Raw genomic sequence first — 10,427 nt, 5'->3', positions numbered from 1 at the left:
TTCCATAAAGGCCAAATTTGTGGAGTGCATGATTTATAGTTGTCCTGAGGACAGATTCTCCCACCTGGGCTGTGGATCTCTGCAGCTCTTCCAGAGTGGCCATAGCTCTTCCAAACCTACTGTTAATGTACTGTTTTTAGAGCTGAAGGAATGCATGTTGGAGTGTGCCAGCCTGAGCAGGTCAGCACTGCCCTTAATAGGAACACTGGTATTGTTACCACATCCTCATTTATCTCACATTTCATCGAATGAGTTCTGACATGCAGTAGATAGTGAAAATCAGTCGGAGCTCATCATCGACCTGAAGTGTTCGGTTCAGATTCTCTGTTCTTGGGTGTAACGTTTCTGACTGTGAGTAAAAAAATGACGGCCATAGAGCTATTATGGTTGGTTAAAGAAAACTATAAAACGAATGTGTTTTTACTGTTGATCTTGACTGGGCTGGTTGTTTGTGAAAGATTTGCTGAGACTGACTTTGTGTGTCCTTGTGAAAGACATTATATGCGAACGTTTTTCTCGTTCTACCTGTTAGTCCCTGCTGTTATGGCTTTTACCATAACATTTTACATTGCCTGCAGTCTAATAAAGACTACATCAGGTGGTTCAGATAGTGGGAGAACACAGAGGTCTGGTGGAGCTCAGGGGTCTGATGAAGCTCAAAAGACTGATAGACATAGAAAATGTTTTATATTCTGCTACAGCTTAATTCCTCTTAGCTTTTGGATATTCTTGTTCTTCTGCGATGGTCGATATGTTGCTTGCCTTAGCACTAAATTAAAGCCAGAAAATGTTGAAAGCAATTTACATCCTCCGTGGGAATGGTGCAGCATAAACCGGACACTGACTGATGATCAACGCCAAGCACAGGTGTCATTTTACATTTCAAAGGTAAGTTAATTCATCTGTGAAACATCTGTACACAATCTATAACAATCTAACACAGCCAGATTTCTGAAGGTCATTGGTCTGTTTAACGTTTATCAGTTCAATTTCCTTATCTTATGAGGCTAAATACAAACAGAGAATATAGGGTTTAAAACTTCATTTTTTTATTTTTTTAAATTTGGTATAATAAGAAAAAAAATGGATTTCCTTTGTTTTTCCAATTTTCAAATTTTCCACTTCTCCTGAAAACCAGAATTTCAGAAACTTCCTTTACTGCACCTTGTAATGAAAGTGATAGGACTGTACCATCACAGTGGGGGAGACCAACCTGCTGTATCTCTCTGCATTGTAACCACACCCTGCCCAAACAGCGAATAATGTCTTTGTACTCAGACACACAGCAGCAGTGTCAGCATTTAAACAATACACATAAACAATTTCATTTTACTGAACACTTAATTTCATTCAGGTTATGGGGTTTGTTCTCTGGTTTAAGGGTTCTAACAAAATAATTTGACAAATAAGGATTGATTTTAACAAGAATGAAGACGTTAACATACCAAATGAAAAAACAGAAAAATGAAGTTTTAAACCTAATTTCCTACATTTGTATCTAGCCTCGAACCATTAATGTGGAGAGTATTCCCCTCTTCACTGCAGTATCTCCACAGAGATTTACACTAGATGTTGGAACATAGCGGTGATGATATGATGGCAGGGAAACTGTGGAATTAAGAATAGCCCCATGATCTCTGAGTGAATGATGCAATTAATGTCTGTGTCTTCATTGTCCAGTTTTCTACACTGTCTGAGTCACTAAATAGAACTGTGTTGTGTTGTGTTCAGTTGGCAGGGTTTGTCTGCCTCTTACTGACATCACTGATTGCTCTGATTTACAAAGTGTGTGAACTATGCTGCGGAGAACGCTGTAACAAATGCTGTAATAAATGTCTGAACTGGTGCTTCTCCACATGCTGCACAGAGGTTGGTTCCCTTTCAGTGTTTTTCTGTGAAAAACTGTTAGATTTTCTGTCCTGTGCTAAAATGAGTCAAACTCAAAACTTTTAAAGATGAAGAATGTATTTATTTAAAGGAGAAATCTGTAATATTGACATCCAGCGTTTAAAATCTGAACTATAATACAGTTTCAAAACAGTGAAGAGAGCTGTCTGCCTCCTCCCCAAACGTGAAGCTCGAGCAGGTTTCCCGTTTGAGGAAAACTGAACGAACACACAAGAGACGAGTTTAAGAACTTTGGGCTGCAGTAGCTAAGAACAGTGTGTGATATAATCAAGTTAAATATGGATTATTCTAATGATTAGTAGTTGTTAATGTCATTAAAAGATTGATTTTTTGTCTTTTTTTAGCCTGGCTCTTGTTTTTGCATGAAAGCATGTTCATGATAAACTCTTTCCACAGTGCTGTGTAGAAGACAACACACCTTCCTCCACCACAGTAGTAGTGGTAGAAATAACGAATCTCCAGCTCACTCCACGCAGAGCAAACACACAGCAGGTGACGGAGTCTAGAAGACACGGTCATGGTCCCTCAGAGCTGAGTCAAATTCTTCTGAACACGGAAAAGCTGACATTTCAACTGCAACTGAAACAGGTGCCTATTGTCCTTTTTGTTTCTGTTGATAATAATAATAATAATATTAAAGATATTAAAATGTTTATGTTTTGCCGGTGTATATTTGGGCCATTTATTTTACGCGGTACTGTACTCATGATAAACTCATTTCTATAAAAATGAGCTCATTTCTATAATGCCCGATCCCCAAGAGGATAAACAGCGGAACTAGGCGAATGACCCTGGTCAACAACCCCAAATACAGAGCAGCAGACCAAATCCAATTAGAAACTAAAACAGTTGAGTACCTGGATTAGGAACACCAACATTGTTTCTTCACTGATCTCCACTCTGTCAGCTCCACTGTTTACACAGGAGCACTTTGTAGTTCTACAGTTACTGACTGTAGTTTGCCGATTACTCTGCATACTCCCAGACTACCAGGAGAGGACACATATAGGGAAACATCATTGGAAACTCCCATGAACACAGATCAGAGAAAGAGACATGGCAGAGAAAACTGAACTGAACACGTGATCACAACGTGAACAAAGAACAACAGGCAAAGACTATGACACTGATCAATGTTGAAACCCTGATTAATCTCTCAGCTGATAAAAAACTTAAAGTGAAAAGCTCATGTTTTCAATGCATTATCTTATTGCTTTAAGTTAATATTAAAGTCTCTTTGATCATATTTTACACAGGAGTTTACTCATGATCAGTCTCACATTGCCAGAGTCTCTAGAGAGAGTCTGGTGTCTTTAATGTATGTTAATGTATGTGGTCAAGAACCACCCACAACTGCAGGAAAAGAAATTTGACTGACGCACTAAAAGCCAATCAGCAGCTATTTTGTCATGCCATGGAGAAGGAGGCAGATAGCCAATCAGAACACAGCTGGCAGAATCCTGACAGTGAGGCCAACTTAACGTACTGAAGGTATCCCACATCAACTTGTGGCTTGAGCGTCTGTGGCTGAGACTAACTCATGATAAACTTGTTCTTCTCACAGAGTGAACAGTCAAACCAGGCTGGAGAACCGAAAACTGAAGGTGCTCCCCTGAGGAGCGATGTGAATATGGAACTTGAAGAAATTAAAACAGTTAAGACATTTTTCTAGTTTTTCGAGCTGAAGTTTAAAGTTTCATCTAAAATCTCTTACTTACAACAACCTCAATTTAAAACCTGTTGAAGTCCATGTAAATGAAATATTACTAACGGTCAGCTCATAATCACTCACACACACACACACACGCATGCACACGCACACACACACACCCACACACGCACACACACACACACACACACACACACACACACACACACATACATCAGCACCAGATCTGATGAGTGTAACTACAGCAGATACAGAATCAGAGTTCACTCCAACTCTCGACTGATTTAAAGATACTTCACTCACTTTTTAACCCCTCAGAGACTGAACCCCAAACTTTAGTTCTGACGTAGTTCTAGATACACATCAGAACCGGCTCTGAGACCCACAGCTGGGGGAAGTCCCAAATTCTGGAACAGCCTCGCTGAGGCACCCAATCTGTTTGTTTCATATTGAATATAAGCTCAAAGTTAATATTTTCAGTCTTGCTATTATCTTACATTCTTTATTATTATTAAGTGCTAAGTCTTTAAGTCGACTCCTAGTGACAGTATTTCTCCAGAACATCCTCTCTTCTTTTTGGGTCTTCAGCCTCATTAACGAATTATTCAGTATTATGTTAATTACCTTTTATTTTCATGTCTCGTTTCATGTCATGCTTTTATTATTTTAATTATTACTGTAGTCACATTAGTGATGATATAAATAGTACCTTTAGTAATAAGTAAATAAGAAAAAAAAATATAAAATTAACAAGCACAAAGGAAAAACACTGGACAGGAGATTAACCAAAGGCCAGAATGAGAGACCAGGACAGACTAACAGGAGAGGACACATATAGGGAAACATCATTGGAAACTCCCGTGAACACAGATCAGAAAACGACACATGGCAGAGAAAAATAACTGAACACATGATCACAACGTGAACAAAGGACAACAGGAGTGTACTCATGATCAGTCTCACATTGCCAGCGTCTCTAGGGAGAGTCTGATATCTTTAATGTATGTTAACGTATGTGGTCAAGAACTGCCCCCTGCTGCAGGAAAAGACATTTGACTGGCGCACTAAAAGCCAATCAGCAGCTATTTTGTCATGCTGTGGAGAAGGAGGCAGATAGCCAATCAGAACGCAGCTTGCAGAATCCTGACAGTGAGGCCAACATAATGTAAAGAAGTTATCCGATGTCAACTTGTGGGCGGAGCGTCTGTGGCTCATGATAAACTTGTTCTTTTCACAGTCAAACAGTGAACAGTCAAACCCTGCTGGAGAACCAGAACCTGAAAGGCATCCCCTGATGGAAGAGAAGGATACAGGACTTAAAGAAATTGAAACATTTTCTAGTTTTTTGAGCTAAATTTTAAAGATTCATCTAAAATCTCTTACTTACAACAACCACAATTTTAAAACCTGTTGAAAATGAAATATTACTAAAGGTCAGCTCAGAATCACACACACACACACATCAGCACCAGACCTGAGGAGTGTAACTACAGCAGGTACAGAATCAGAGCTCACTCCAACTCTGGACTGATTTAAATATCCTTCACTGATTTTTTTAAGCCCAGATGAACCCCAGATTTAGTTCTGACATGGTTCTAGATACACGTCAGACCTGGCTCTGAGACCCACAGCTGGGGGGAGTTTAGCCAAGTTTCCTTCAGTTTGAAACTCCCAAATTCTTGCTGAGTCACCCAATCTGGTTGTTTCATATTAAATATGAAATTAATATTTTCAGTCTTGCTATTTTAATTCATGTCATATTCTTTAATATTATTAAATTTCTAAATATTTTCCGGCTCCTAGTTACAGTATTTCTCCAGAACATCCTCTCTTCTGTTTGTCTTACTAATGACGTTCATTCATTATTATATTCATTACCTTTTACTTTCATATCTCTTTTTCATGCTTTTATTATTTTAATTACTGTTGTAGTCGCATTAGTAATGATAGTCATTTAAATAGTACCTTTAGCAATAAAATAAGTAGTAGTAGTAGTAGTATCAGTAGTTGTTAGTAGTTTAAATGTATTATGAATGTATTTTTGCTAATTGTTTATAGTGTGTTTGCCTAATTGTCATTTTTATTTTTATCAGCTGTAGCAGTAATAGCAGAATCAGTAGTAATATTAGTTTAATGTAGTAATAATGTATCATCACCTGCACTGTGTATTTACACTTTATTGTGTTTATTCTGAACTCCTGAATAACACCTGTGTTATTATCATCTATTATTTCTGTATTGTGTCTAAACTGTTCGTTATCACTGTCTCAATAAAAAAAATTCTGGATTGAAAACTGTGTGATAATATATGAATAAATTAATAAAGTTGAAAGTGTGAATGTATTAATGTTGTTGATGAAGTGTAAAATGAGAATACGACTTAGAGTTCAGAGCTGATCACACTTTGTCATGAAGCTGTTTTAAAACACTGTATTTCAATTAAATGAAACTAACAAATTAAACAAATAATAACAATCTACAAACACCATTTCTAGAAAATTTGGGACTCTGCAAAATGTGAATAAAAGCAAATGGGCAAATCACTGAAACCCTATAATATGTGATATATACAGTGCCTTGCCTGAAACCGCTATCACGTTGGTTTTATGGCCACAACCAAAAAAGTGAATAAAACATTTGTAATCATAACATGATTATGGTTGAAGAATAATTTAATACTGCTACTGTTAGCATTGTATTCTTTTCTGGTTTTGTATTAAATTAAGATAAACACATGGACTGAATATTTATTTACACTGTTTTTTTTTTTTTGTTTTTTTTTGTCAAGCCACTTAGTTCATATAAACAGTATTAAATTCACATAAGAAACCAAAAAAAGAGAGTATTTCAAATAATATTCTTCTCTTAAAATACATTTGGTACTTAAATAAATAAACAAAGCTCTAATTGCTGTGGAATTAGTCATTGGAATTTTGGGTCTTTTTCCTTCTTTCTCTCTTTTTTACTAGACAATTCACTGAAGACCTTTTCTACAGCAAATGTTGTAAACATTAAGGAAAGCTCTTATACGTTCAGCTAGCACCCAGAGGAAACCCACACGGACACAGAGAACACAACAAACTCCACACAGACAGTCACCTGGAGCAGGACTAGAACCCACAACCTCCAGATCCTTGGACCAGTTCCCTGTGACTGCCAGTAATGTAATGGAATATGTTACAAAATACATTTTAGGTTTTAAATTGTTATTCTGTAATGGAATTTAAAAGCCTTCCCTGCACTGTATATAATAAATAGATTTATTCCAGGTCAGGAATTTTACTGATCAGTGTGATGGCCTGATGGACTACGCCTAGCACAATGAAGCTCTGACTCCTGAATCTCCAGACTGTGTGTGTTCAGCTCAGTGATATTAGATTGATGTTAGTTCACACAAAATTACTCCACTCTCTTATACCTCCAACAGTCAACTTCTGCATCTGAGCAGCACAGTGCTGTTCCTAACAGGAAGACTGGTGGTCACACAACTTCCGTATTCCTTTCAGATTTGGCTGAAGCTGAAGAGTACTTGTATATCGTATGTGGTTGGAGTTCAGTTCAGATTCTCTGTTTTCGGGTGTCGCGGTGCAGACTGGGAGTTAAACGTTATGGAAGAAGCACTTGCTGGGATGATACAGGGCAACTTTAAGAAGAGGAATGTGTTTTTATTTCTGATTTTGTCCGGTCTGGTTGTTTCTGAAAAGTTTGTTGAGAGCGACTTTACTTGTCCTTGTGAAACAGGTTTCAGGTGGTGTTTTTTTGTTTTTTACTTGTTTCTCCCTGCTTTTATCGCGTTTACCATCACATTTTACCTTAAATGTGCTCTAGATGAGGCTGAAGTGGGAAAAGCAGCAAGTGATTTCTCACATGGCCACTGCTTCATTCCGAGTTTCTTTTGGTTGCTCTTGTTTTTTTGCGATGGCCGATATGTCGATTGCCTTTCCAGTAAACGTAAGGGAGAAAATGCTGTCAAAAGCGCATGGTATATGCCTCAACCATGTGACGACAAGCGCACAAATTTAATCGTTAACTCTTCTAAGGTAAGCAACTTGAAAACAACAATCTAGTCTTCTCCATTTCTTTCACTTGATCATGTGCAAATAAGACCACACCCATGACCAGGAGTTAGCCTCTGAATGACTGATGAATGTAATGAATGTTTCTGTTTCTGTATGTGTCCAGTCTTCTACACAGACCAAGCCTTTCAGTGGAACTGTGTTGTGTTTTGTTCAGTTGACAGGTTTTTTGGTTCTCCTGTTGTTAGCAGCGATTGCACTGATTTACAAACATTGCAAACAGGTTGGTTTCCTCCCAAATTTGGTTTCAGTGTAAAATAAAAATAAAAAAAGACTGTCAAACCTAATAAGTTTAAACATAAATGTTTCAAAGATGAATTATGATCACAACTTAGTGAAGCTTTATTCTGTGATCTCTTTAAATGGTGAAGTCCTGCAGAAGTGTTTTACAGCGAGAATATCAGGTCATTTTCCACTTAAACCTGGGGATGTCCAACAAACACTAAAGTATTTTATTCCACTTATTAAACCAAAAGTCCAGATCTGCTCCACACAGATTTTGGCCTTTGGCCTGTGAAATAGTGTCTGGTCTACATCTTCAGAAGCAATTGTCAAAAATTAAAAAGCTTATATTTCGACTGCATTATTTGAATTGTTTGTTATTAATATCATTAATGTTATAATATTTTGGTAGTTTGACAAATTTTACACAGGAGTTTGCTCATGATAAATTCATTCTTTTTACAGAGTAAACGACGAAACCCAGCTGGGAAAAAGGACACTGTGGAGGCCGTCAGTTTGGCTCAACAACGAGATGTAGAACTTCAAGAAATTAGTGGTGCTAAAGTTTAAAAATTCACCTAAAATTTCTCACCTACAACAACAGCCATGATTTAAAACCTGATGATGTACCTCTAAATGAATAAGTGCTGAGACACACACCACTACAAACCTGATCAGTGTGACTAAAGACCCTTGACTGATTTTTAAATCACTCAGTGACTCAGGGTGGAACAGCAGGTAGTGTTGCTGTAACACAGCTTCAGGATCCTGGGGTTGTGGGTTCGAACACTGTTCCCAGACTGGGTGACTGTCTGTGAGGCGTTCTGTGTGTTTCCTTCGTGTTCTCTGGTTTCCATGGTCCAAAACACACATTGGTAAGTAGACTGGCTACTCAAAAGTGTCCATAGATGTGAGTACATGAGTGATTTTGTTAGTGTGTGTCACCCGGTGAAGGACTGGTGCCCCCTCAATGGTGTCTTCCCACCATGCCCCCAGTGATTCCGGGCAGCCTCCAGATCCACTGTGACCCTGACTGTGATAAGTGGTTAAAGACAATGAATGAATGTATGAATTAAATTCTTTTCAATGCTTTTATTATGTTTATTATTACTGTAGTAGCATTAGTAATAGTAGTAATTAATAAAAAGTGTAGTAGCAGTATCAGTAATATCAGTAGTATCACTGTCCATTGTATATTTGCTTATTATTAATATTATTATCAGTAGAATTAATACTACATCAGTAGAGTAATTAGATATTATGTATAATCATATTCACTCTGTATTCTCCTCCTTATTTTTGTATTGTGTCTTTTTCCTAAAACTCTTCATTATCACAGTGTGTGTAAAGATCTCTGAAGACGGAATGAAAGCACTGTAGAGTTCTTTATATATAAATGACTAGTGTTTGAAGTGTGACTGTATTAATGTCACAAATAAAGTGTGAAAATAGAACGTGGCTCTGTCAGTGTTCAGAGCTGATCAGCTGTTGTCACCTCAACAGTTTCCTAAATATCACAACACTGTTCAGCAGAGAGCTTCCACTTCTATAATATTCACATTAGATGCAGCTAGGAAAGTTACACTGTGCAAAATGTAAATAGAAAATTGAAAGTAGTACAACAGCAATATTTCAAAAGGTGAAACTGTATGTTTATAGTTAATTGAAACATATTTCCATATAGAAACAATTTCCAATAACGCTGGGACTGGAACAGGTTTATCACGTTGTTCATCACCTCTTCTTTTAGAAAAAGAAGAAGAAGAAGAGTCACATTATTGATCCCCTTGAGGGAAATTGCTTCTTTGTATTTGACTCATCCGTGGCAGTGAACACACAAGCACTCACTCACTAGTGAGCTTCTTCACCAACACTAGGGGCAATAAACACACATACAACCGGAGCAGAGGGCTGCAACCACCTCGGCACCTGGGGAACTGTGTGGTGTTTAGGTGCGTTGCTCAAGGGCACTTCAGCTGTGAATTAATTTATTCTCACTGGTCACAGGGTTTAAACAAGTGACTCTTCGGCCTCAAGCCTGCTTTTTTAACCTCAAGGCCACGGCTTCCCACATTTTAACAACACACACACACACACACACACAAAAAGAATGAATCTCAAACATAGAACTTGAAACTTGCAAAAAAATTTACCAGCTCTCTTTTGTGCTCATGACTTTGAACTGGGTTGTATGCGTGAGCTGATCATTTTGTTGCCCGCTGCGTGAAACACCTCCCCGCGTCCCTCATATAATGTTTGCTTCATAACACATTAGTTGTTTTGTGACAGGTGACAAGTCTGGATTAGTTTAACATAGTTTAAATTAGTTTTTTATCTTGTCATCATCCACTGTCCACAGCTTTAAAACTGACCACGTCTGAAAAAGTCCACTCTGATCTGAAGATATAGTTGAATTCAAACCTAGCCCTGCTCTCCTCCCGATTCACAAACGCATGTGATTATTAGTTTCAGGTGTTTTTTATTGTTTCAAAAAGCACATTTACACTGTGTTTCTGCTGCGTCATTTCAGATAGTACTCACCTCAGGTCAGA

General features: G+C 37.8%; 2 long non-coding RNA genes across 2 annotated transcripts; both read left to right on the top strand.

Annotated features, from left to right (window-relative positions):
- The first annotated feature begins 301 nt into the window (after positions 1 to 301).
- Positions 302 to 5,870, top strand: LOC136668958 (uncharacterized). The gene is made up of 5 exons (XR_010795556.1): positions 302 to 888; positions 1,732 to 1,869; positions 2,305 to 2,496; positions 3,473 to 3,562; positions 4,815 to 5,870. It is a non-coding gene; the product is annotated as an uncharacterized lncRNA (long non-coding RNA).
- A 1,246-nt stretch (positions 5,871 to 7,116) lies between these two features.
- On the top strand, positions 7,117 to 9,115 carry LOC136668989 (uncharacterized). The gene is made up of 3 exons (XR_010795565.1): positions 7,117 to 7,617; positions 7,811 to 7,876; positions 8,341 to 9,115. It is a non-coding gene; the product is annotated as an uncharacterized lncRNA (long non-coding RNA).
- The last annotated feature ends 1,312 nt before the right edge of the window (positions 9,116 to 10,427 follow it).

This window comes from Hoplias malabaricus, chromosome 15 (genome assembly GCF_029633855.1).
Source record: "Hoplias malabaricus isolate fHopMal1 chromosome 15, fHopMal1.hap1, whole genome shotgun sequence".
NCBI classification, from domain to species: Eukaryota; Metazoa; Chordata; class Actinopteri; order Characiformes; family Erythrinidae; genus Hoplias; species Hoplias malabaricus.
Note: the sequence above shows the minus strand (reverse complement) of the source record. Positions and strands in the feature narration are given on the sequence as shown.